Raw genomic sequence first — 10,000 nt, forward strand, 5'->3', positions numbered from 1 at the left:
ATTATTACACAGATGATGGAATCTTTTTCTTGACTAGAAGGAATTTTTGAAGGATGGTGAAAAGAATTGTTGATTGCAAATTGGAACACTGATAAATACTGCTGCCCTTTCCACATGGAATTTAGCAAATGAAATGAATGCTTTTAAGTGTACATACAACTGAGATATCTGTATATTTTAGGATGTTGTTTTGGTGTGAAAAACAAGGAAAGGAAAGGGATAAAATTTTGATATAACATGTAATATCAGTTAAATGCTTCTATAAAAACCTTTGTCAGTCTTATTGAAATACATGAGCCCATGACGTTTATTGATTGGCGTGTTTAATCGGTGCTTAACCTTGATTTTGTTTGTTTCGGAGTGTTGAGAGCAGTTGAACTATGCAGTTTACGATTTCATCTAATGAAGCTTTGGAAGAAATTCCACCGAAAGATTGGACGATGGGGAGAACCCAGATTTTGGTGATTGGGAATTCAACACGTGACCATGACACTACCCCCTTCCTGAGGAGATAAGATGAGCATGTTAAAGAAAGAGGAAAAAAAAATAAACCCACTGAAGAGAAGGTTGGACAAGTCAAACCACAGCAAGTCAAAGACTTGAAGTCACCGCTGCATGGTGCCTGCCTGGAGGAATGTCCCCAACCACACTCGCAAATTGCTGCTCTGCAGATACATCGTGAACTTGCCGTGGTCGCACAATGCACAACGAAGGCCCTGAAGGTCCACATGGAGAGTCATCTGCAATGTGTGTTCAATGGTGCGGGTGGGACTTGTGCAGCCATCGCGGCTGCCTCCAACGTGCACAGCTCGCTTGGAGAATCAAACCTAATTGCACGAACTGCTGCTACGAGGCCCCAAACTCTGCTGGGGCTGGATCTCTGGGTCATATCTCGAGTCCTTTTCGTTTCCTTCAACCCAGTGTCATCTGCAACCCATTGTCGGGCCCAAGCTCATACCTGCCAAGATCTACCTTCTCTGCAGCTCAAGGAGTGCCAAGACTGTGTTTCCCGTTGGGTGCTGCTCTATCTACACACTGACCTGCTTATCTTCTGGCCTCGGGTAGCATGCCTTTTCGATTTGTAACACCTGCTGATGAACAGGCCATGAATTAAATGGAAACGCACTCACTAACCTGGCTTGGACACTATTGAGATGTTCGTCATCCAGCATTCTTCTCCTATGAGCGCTCGCTGCCATTGTTGGTTGAACTTGTGTAACAGATATCTTTTCTCCTCTCAGAACGGGGTATGGTGATCATGTGTAATATAGTTATTCAAATTTTTCCTGATATGGAAAAAAGGGGGGAATGTGGAAGAAAAATAATTATATTCATGTACTCTCAATTACAATTGGTGCTGGTACTTTATAAATTTAATTTTTATGCTATAGTCGAATTGACTGTCAGTTATGTTTCTCTTTACCCAAGAATCTTTTGACCTACATATTGATAAAAGGAATGTCTTGCTCTGAAACAGGGTGACCTGGTTGATAACACTACAACTTTTGCCATGATTATGTGATGCTCTCTTTCACCCAGTGGACACGTATCGCAGTTTGAGTTATTTTGCCTAATGCTTATCAGCTAACCCTGTAGTTGAGTTACCAAATGTTTCCCCTCCCATTCTTTGGAATGTCAAGTTGTGTACAAGAGGAATTGCTTCGGGCTTCTGTTTCGGTGAAGTCCATTTGAATGTTTCAGTGAATCATTCAATGTCCTTCCTCTGTAAATACGAAATTGAAGATTCTCCTTTGTTATGCTGATCCAACTTGTGGAAATTGAGTTATTTTGCACGACACCCATGACCTACTAAAGTTTGTTCATGACATTAGAAAAATCTGCTCAATGGGGTTTTAAGGGGGGTTGCCCCCCAAAATATGTACGGTATTTGCTTTCTTCTCTGAAACCACACACACAATTTTGATGAAGCTTGACCACAACCTTTATCACCCGTGATGTACCATGGTTTGTTCACGGCATTAAAAAAAAAAAAAAAAATCCATAGGTATTTACTTTCTTCTCCATTATATATTTTTAGCAGCGTCTCGCGTAGCGAACGCTACTCAGAGAGCTCGGCGTTGTTCTTCTTCTTCTTGTGAAGACAAAACCTTAATCTCTAAGACTCAGCTCTTGTATATTGTTGCGAATTCGCGCCCGCCGGCGTGCGAGCGGCCACGTAACTTGAATCGCGGCATGTCGCCCACCGGACGGACAATTCTGTCGTGACCCTCTCGGACTAACGCTGGGAACTAGTCACGGGTGGGCCTTTCAGCCTCACCACGATCGTGCCAATCGGCCCCCCGCGTGGGATAGGGTTGTTCGCCAAATTCGACCGACCTAAGTACCCACACGGAGGGTAGACCGGGCGATCGCACCTCGCCGCAGGTCGACTCCGGACACGGGCCACTGAAGCGACCCGTTCCGCACTATCGGGATAACCGAGCGGTGTTATATCGTCGACCTCGACGGTTCCGATTAATTATGGGGCGTATTAAGCCTACTACCAACCTTTTACGTGAAGTAAGATGGAGATTCAATTAAAGAAAAGACGAAGCGAAACGGGAAAACAGTTCAACATGAGGCACATTTATTCCGCGGCACACGGAAAGCACACATATACAATTACAACAATTATGCACCAAAAGCAATTGCAACGAAAGAAACACAACAATGCAGAGATACTACCGACTACGCGAGCACACGGCAACACTTACAGTTTTACTTTACAGACGGCGCCGACAACACATATACTCAAAAGCAAAAGAAAAGGGCCACCCTGAACGACAAGGGGACAGACGGGCCTGTGGGCCGCGAGACCAGGTGGAGCCTACCCGTCTTGTGATGAGCCGCAAATGTGGCGGCGGTGCCCCGACTCCGCGCTCCTTCGTGGGTTTCGTTGGCACTGCTTGGAGTGGGGTGGGAACGGGGCCCCCTTTTCGCACTATCTCAGCGCGGGGGGAAAAAGAGGGGAATTGTTGATGCTCTGGGGAAAGAGGATAGCTGGCTTGCTTGGGTCCCGCGACGAGCGACTCCACTGCGACCTCGACCGCGCTCCCGGCTTCCCCTCTCTGCAGCTCCCCGACAGACTCCGACCTCCGACAGACTGACTCTCCTCCAGACCCGACTTGACTGCTGCTGCCACACTCTGCCGCTGCCACACTTCTCCAACTCGCCCGAGCCCAAAACTGACTAAATTCGCCCCGCGCTCGGCGCTTTATAGTACGGCAGGAGAACCCATATGCAAATTTCTGGATCAGAACGAGCTCGACGGTGGAGCCACGCTCGCCGATTGGACGGAGAAAAAGGGGTGTAAATCTCCCCTGATCCTCGAATATGCATATATCGATTCTACTCTGACACGCCTGGAGGCGGGGCCAAATCGCCCCGCGCTTGCTGATTGGACGGATCAGAAGTGGGCGTGTATCATTCCTGATCCGACTTCTCCTCGGAAAGGCTGCACTTTGTACCCGCGGCTCGGCGCGCGCCCTGTACGAGTCCAGGACAGCCTGACGCTCGGTGCCAAAAAAGCGGTGCGGGAATGGCCGCAGAAGGAGAGGCGAAAGTGGTGGAGGGTTTAAAGTGGTGGTCCCTGGCCACGGTGACGCTTGGAATGGCGGTGATGCGATGTTTGCGGGAGCGAGCTGTGAAGGTAAACGTCGTGGCTGTTGGCGTTGTTGTGAAGCGGCGTTGCGGTTGGTGGTTGTTGTGTGATGGCGGTTGAGACGTGGTTGGTTCAAAATGTAGATAGAACAGAAAAACGGCTATCTTAAAGGGTCGCAGCCCGAATGAATCACATTTATTCCCTCTAAACAAAGGGTTTGGGGCTAACTACACATGTACTTACAGAGATATCTCACCTACGGGACCTGAATGGTGGTTTGCGAATTTCCTCAACCACAACAATATACAAGATCCGGATCTCCTTAAATATTGAACACATGTACACATCCTCACATAGACGGTGCCTTTTGAGAGCGTCTATCATGAACTTTTAAATATAGTCGGAAATTTGCTTTAAAGTTTCGAAAAGTTCACGTTACTATTTAAAGATTATTCCATTTATCGTATTGTAATTTCGTAAATACAGTACGACGGGTTTTGCTATTGGCTTAATAAAGGTACGTGACGAAATATCGGAAGTTGTTGTTTTTTGAAATTTAAAAAAGAAAATTTTGTTTTCGCCGACAAAACCTTTAGGACGCTGCTCATGGACACATTGGTTCTTGTTGTGGGTAATCATGCCTACCAGTGGTTCCCTGGTTATCTTATCTAGCCACTACCAGGTGAGCACCCAGGAGTACTGCCCCTATGTTAAATATATCTGTGAGGTTCTTTGTCATCATTCCTGTAGGTCCAGCTATCACTGGTACAACTTCGGCATTCCTCAGCTTCCATGATATTCTCACTCCATTCTTGAGGTCTTGGCGTTTGTTCATTTTCTTGATTTCTGCATCGTTTCGTCCAAAATCACTGCTATCAACACCTGAATCAGGAATGCCTTATCTTTTTTTTTGTACCCAAGAACGATATCTGGTCACAACACTTCGTTTTCGATGTTCACGCTCGATGGGATCATTAGTTCGTACGTGAGTGGTAGGTACTTCCATGTTTTCAGTGTTACTTTACAAACTCTGTTGTGTGTACAGCTGTTCTGACATGAAGTAAGTGTGTGTGTGTGTGTGTGTGTGTGTGTGTGTGTGTGTGTGTGTGTGTGTGTGTGTGTGTGTGTGTGTGTGTGTGTGTGTGTGTGTGTGTGTGTGTGTGTGTGTGTGTGTGTGTGTGTGTGTGTGTGTGTGTGTGTGTGTGTGTGTGTGTGTGTGTGTGTGTGTGTGTGTGTTCGGTCATAAAGTACAACATATTCTCTTTGCTTTCATAATTCATAACCCCACCTCAGGCCATTCCACCCCTCACCTCTCTTCTTTCTTTTTTTCTTTTTTTCCTCTCGTTCTCTCCTTCCTTTCCTCCTTCATCACTCATCACGGTAAAGCAACATTTGGTGAAGCAGAGCTCTATCCACCTCCCAACCCCCCCCCCTTTCCTCACTTCCTCCCCCCTCAAGCGTGTTCTCTCACTCTGTGTTCTCTCACTCTGTGTTCTCTCACTCTGTGTTCTCTCACTCTGTGTTCTCTCACTCTGTGTTCTCTCTCTCTCACTCTGTGTTCTCTCTCTCTCTCTCTCTCTCTCTGTTCTCTCTCTCTCTGTTCTCTCTCTCTCTCTCTCTCTCTCTCTCTCTCTCTCTCTCTCTCTCTCTCTCTCTCTCTCTCTCTCTCTCTCTCTCTCTCTCTCTCTCTCTCTCTCTCTCTCTCTCTCTCTCTCTCTCTCTCTCTCTCTCTCTCTGTTCTCTCTCTCTCTCTCTCTGTGTTCTCTCTCTCTCTCTCTCTCTCTCTCTCTGTTCTCTCTCTCTCTCTCTCTCTGTGTTCTCTCTCTCTCTCTCTCTCTCTCTCTGTGTTCTCTCTCTCTCTCTCTCTCTCTCTCTGTGTTCTCTCTCTCTCTCTCTCTGTGTTCTCTCTCTCTCTCTGTGTTCTCTCTCTCTCTCTCTCTCTCTCTCTCTCTCTCTCTCTCTCTCTCTCTCTCTCTCTCTCTCTCTCTCTCTCTCTCTCTCTCTCTCTCTCTCTCTCTCTCTCTCTCTCTCTCTCTCTCTCTCTCTCTCTCTCTCTCTCTCTGTGTTCTCTCTCTCTCTCTCTCTGTGTTCTCTCTCTCTCTCTCTGTGTTCTCTCTCTCTCTCTCTCTCTGTGTTCTCTCTCTCTCTCTCTCTGTGTTCTCTCTCTCTCTCTCTCTCTGTGTTCTCTCTCTCTCTCTCTCTCTGTGTTCTCTCTCTCTCTCTCTGTGTTCTCTCTCTCTCTCTGTGTTCTCTCTCTCTCTCTCTGTGTTCTCTCTCTCTCTCTCTCTCTCTCTGTGTTCTCTCTCTCTCTCTCTCTCTCTCTGTGTTCTCTCTCTCTCTCTCTGTGTTCTCTCTCTCTCTCTCTGTGTTCTCTCTCTCTCTCTCTGGGTTCTCTCTCTCTCTCTCTGTGTTCTCTCTCTCTCTCTCTGTGTTCTCTCTCTCTCTCTCTGTGTTCTCTCTCTCTCTCTCTGTGTTCTCTCTCTCTCTCTCTCTCTCTCTCTGTGTTCTCTCTCTCTCTCTCTCTCTCTCTGTGTTCTCTCTCTCTCTCTCTCTCTCTCTCTGTGTTCTCTCTCTCTCTCTCTCTCTCTCTCTCTGTGTTCTCTCTCTCTCTCTCTCTCTCTCTCTCTCTCTCTCTCTCTCTCTCTCTCTCTCTCTCTCTCTCTCTCTCTCTCTCTCTGTGTTCTCTCTCTCTCTCTCTGTGTCCTCTCTCTCTCTCTGTCTCTCTCTGTGTCCTCTCTCTCTCTCTGTGTCCTCTCTCTCTCTCTCTCTCTGTGTTCTCTCTCTCTCTCTCTCTCTGTGTCCTCTCTCTCTCTCTCTCTCTGTGTCCTCTCTCTCTCTCTCTCTCTCTGTGTCCTCTCTCTCTCTCTCTCTCTGTGTTCTCTCTGTGTTCTCTCTCTCTCTCTCTCTCTCTCTCTCTCTCTCTCTCTCTCTCTCTCTCTCTCTCTCTCTGTGTTCTCTCTCTCTGTGTTCTCTCTCTCTCTCTCTGTGTTCTATCTCTCTCTCTCTGTGTTCTCTCTCTCTCTCTCTGTGTTCTCTCTCTCTCTCTCTGTGCTCTCTCTCTCTCTCTCTCTCTCTCTCTCTCTCTCTCTCTCTCTCTCTCTCTCTCTCTCTCTCTCTGTGTTCTCTCTCTCTCTCTGTGTTCTCTCTCTCTCTCTCTGTGTTCTCTCTCTCTCTCTGTGTTCTCTCTCTCTCTGTGTTCTCTCTCTCTCTCTCTCTGTGTTCTCTCTCTCTCTCTCTCTGTGTTCTCTCTCTCTCTCTCTCTCTCTCTGTGTTCTCTCTCTCTCTCTGTGTTCTTTCTCTCTCTCTCTCTGTGTTCTCTCTCTCTCTCTGTGTTCTCTCTCTCTCTCTGTGTTCTCTCTCTCTCTCTGTGTTCTCTCTCTCTCTCTGTGTTCTCTCTCTCTCTGTGTGTATTCTCTCTCTCTCTCTGTGTTCTCTCTCTCTCTCTGTGTTCTCTCTCTCTCTCTGTGTTCTCTCTCTCTCTCTGTGTTCTCTCTCTCTCTCTCTCTCTCTCTCTGTGTTCTCTCTCTCTCTCTCTCTCTCTCTCTGTGTTCTCTCTCTCTCTCTCTGTGTTCTCTCTCTCTCTCTCTCTGTCTCTGTGTTCTCTCTCTCTCTGTGTTCTCTCTCTCTCTGTGTTCTCTCTCTCTCTGTGTTCTCTCTCTCTGTGTTCTCTCTCTCTCTGTGTTCTCTCTCTCTCTGTGTTCTCTCTCTCTCTGTGTTCTCTCTCTCTCTGTGTTCTCTGTGTTCTCTCTCTCTCTCTCTGTGTTCTCTCTCTCTCTCTCTGTGTTCTCTCTCTCTCTCTCTGTGTTCTCTCTCTCTCTCTCTGTGTTCTCTCTCTCTCTCTCTCTGTGTTCTCTCTCTCTCTCTCTCTGTGTTCTCTCTCTCTCTCTGTGTTCTCTCTCTCTCTCTGTGTTCTCTCTCTCTCTCTGTGTTCTCTCTCTCTCTGTGCTCTCTCTCTCTCTGTGCTCTCTCTCTCTCTCTCTCTGTGTTCTCTCTCTCTCTCTCTCTCTCTGTGTTCTCTCTCTCTCTCTCTCTCTCTGTGTTCTCTCTCTCTCTCTCTCTCTCTGTGTTCTCTCTCTCTCTCTCTCTCTCTCTCTCTCTCTCTGTGTTCTCTCTCTCTCTCTCTCTCTCTCTCTCTCTCTCTCTCTCTCTCTCTCTCTCTCTCTCTGTGTTCTCTCTCTCTCTCTCTGTGTTCTCTCTCTCTCTCTCTGTGTTCTCTCTCTCTCTCTCTGTGTTCTCTCTCTCTCTCTCTGTGTTCTCTCTCTCTCTCTCTCTCTCTCTCTCTCTCTCTCTCTCTCTCTCTCTCTCTCTCTGTGTTCTCTCTCTCTCTCTGTGTTCTCTCTCTCTCTCTCTGTGTTCTCTCTCTCTCTCTCTCTCTCTCTCTCTCTCTCTCTCTCTCTCTCTCTCTCTCTCTGTTCTCTCTCTCTCTCTCTCTCTGTTCTCTCTGTTCTCTCTGTTCTCTCTCTCTCTCTCTCTCTGTGTTCTCTCTCTCTCTCTGTGTTCTCTCTCTCTCTGTGTTCTCTCTCTCTCTCTCTCTGTGTTCTCTCTCTCTCTCTCTCTGTGTTCTCTCTCTCTCTCTCTCTCTCTCTGTGTTCTCTCTCTCTCTCTGTGTTCTTTCTCTCTCTCTCTCTGTGTTCTCTCTCTCTCTCTGTGTTCTCTCTCTCTCTCTGTGTTCTCTCTCTCTCTCTGTGTTCTCTCTCTCTCTCTGTGTTCTCTCTCTCTCTCTCTGTGTTCTCTCTCTCTCTCTGTGTTCTCTCTCTCTCTCTGTGTTCTCTCTCTCTCTCTCTCTCTCTCTCTGTGTTCTCTCTCTCTCTCTGTGTTCTCTCTCTCTCTCTGTGTTCTCTCTCTCTCTCTCTGTGTTCTCTCTCTCTCTCTCTCTGTCTCTGTGTTCTCTCTCTCTCTGTGTTCTCTCTCTCTCTGTGTTCTCTCTCTCTCTGTGTTCTCTCTCTCTGTGTTCTCTCTCTCTCTGTGTTCTCTCTCTCTCTGTGTTCTCTCTCTCTCTGTGTTCTCTCTCTCTCTGTGTTCTCTGTGTTCTCTCTCTCTCTCTCTCTGTGTTCTCTCTCTCTCTCTCTGTGTTCTCTCTCTCTCTCTCTGTGTTCTCTCTCTCTCTCTCTGTGTTCTCTCTCTCTCTCTCTCTGTGTTCTCTCTCTCTCTCTCTCTGTGTTCTCTCTCTCTCTCTCTGTGTTCTCTCTCTCTCTCTGTGTTCTCTCTCTCTCTCTGTGTTCTCTCTCTCTCTCTGTGTTCTCTCTCTCTCTGTGCTCTCTCTCTCTCTGTGCTCTCTCTCTCTCTCTCTCTGTGTTCTCTCTCTCTCTCTCTCTCTCTGTGTTCTCTCTCTCTCTCTCTCTCTCTGTGTTCTCTCTCTCTCTCTCTCTCTCTCTCTCTCTCTCTCTCTCTCTCTCTCTCTCTCTCTCTCTCTCTCTCTCTCTCTCTCTCTCTCTCTCTCTCTCTCTCTCTCTCTCTCTCTCTCTCTCTCTCTGTGTTCTCTGTCTCTCTGTGTTCTCTCTCTCTCTCTCTGTGTTCTCTCTCTCTCTCTCTGTGTTCTCTCTCTCTCTCTCTCTGTGTTCTCTCTCTCTCTCTCTCTGTGTTCTCTCTCTCTCTCTCTCTGTGTTCTCTCTCTCTCTCTCTCTCTGTGTTCTCTCTCTCTCTCTCTCTGTGTCCTCTATCTCTCTCTCTCTCTGTGTCCTCTCTCTCTCTCTCTCTCTGTGTCCTCTCTCTCTCTCTCTCTCTGTGTTCTCTCTCTCTCTCTCTCTCTGTGTTCTCTCTCTCTCTCTCTCTCTCTCTCTCTCTCTCTCTCTCTCTCTCTCTCTCTCTCTCTCTCTCTCTCTCTCTCTCTCTCTCTCTCTCTCTCTCTCTCTCTCTCTCTCTCTCTCTCTCTCTCTCTCTCTCTCTCTCTCTCTCTCTCTCTCTCTCTCTCTCTCTCTCTCTCTCTCTCTCTCTCTCTCTCTCTCTCTCTCTCTCTCTCTCTCTCTCTCTCTCTCTCTCTCTCTCTCTCTCTCTCTCTCTCTCTCTCTCTCTCTCTCTCTCTCTCTCTCTCTCTCTCTCTCTCTCTCTCTCTCTCTCTCTCTCTCTCTCTCTCTCTCTCTCTCTCTCTCTCTCTCTCTCTCTCTCTCTCTCTCTCTCTCTCTCTCTCTCTCTCTCTCTCTCTCTCTCTCTCTCTCTCTCTCTCTCTCTCTCTCTCTCTCTCTCTCTCTCTCTCTCTCTCTGTTCTCTCTCTCTCTCTCTGTGTGTTCTCTCTCTCTCTCTCTGTGTGTTCTCTCTCTCTCTCTCTCTGTGTTCTCTCTCTCTCTCTCTCTCTCTCTGTGTTCTCTCTCTCTCTCTCTCTCTCTCTCTCTCTCTCTCTCTCTCTCTCTCTCTCTCTCTCTCTCTCTCTCTCTGTGTTCTCTCTCTCTCTGTGTTCTCTCT

At 47.5% G+C, this 10,000-nt stretch overlaps 1 protein-coding gene across 1 annotated transcript in view; it reads right to left on the reverse strand.

Moving 5' to 3' along the window:
* The window catches only part of LOC147021065 (neuroplastin-like), an 89,293-nt gene that overhangs the window by 74,967 nt on the left and 4,326 nt on the right, over positions 1-10,000 (reverse strand). The gene's annotated exons all lie outside the window — the stretch shown is intronic.

The sequence above is a fragment of the Eptatretus burgeri genome, chromosome 8 (genome assembly GCF_056783735.1).
Source record: "Eptatretus burgeri isolate ZD-2024b chromosome 8, Ebu_testis_v1, whole genome shotgun sequence".
Classification (NCBI taxonomy): domain Eukaryota; kingdom Metazoa; phylum Chordata; class Myxini; order Myxiniformes; family Myxinidae; genus Eptatretus; species Eptatretus burgeri.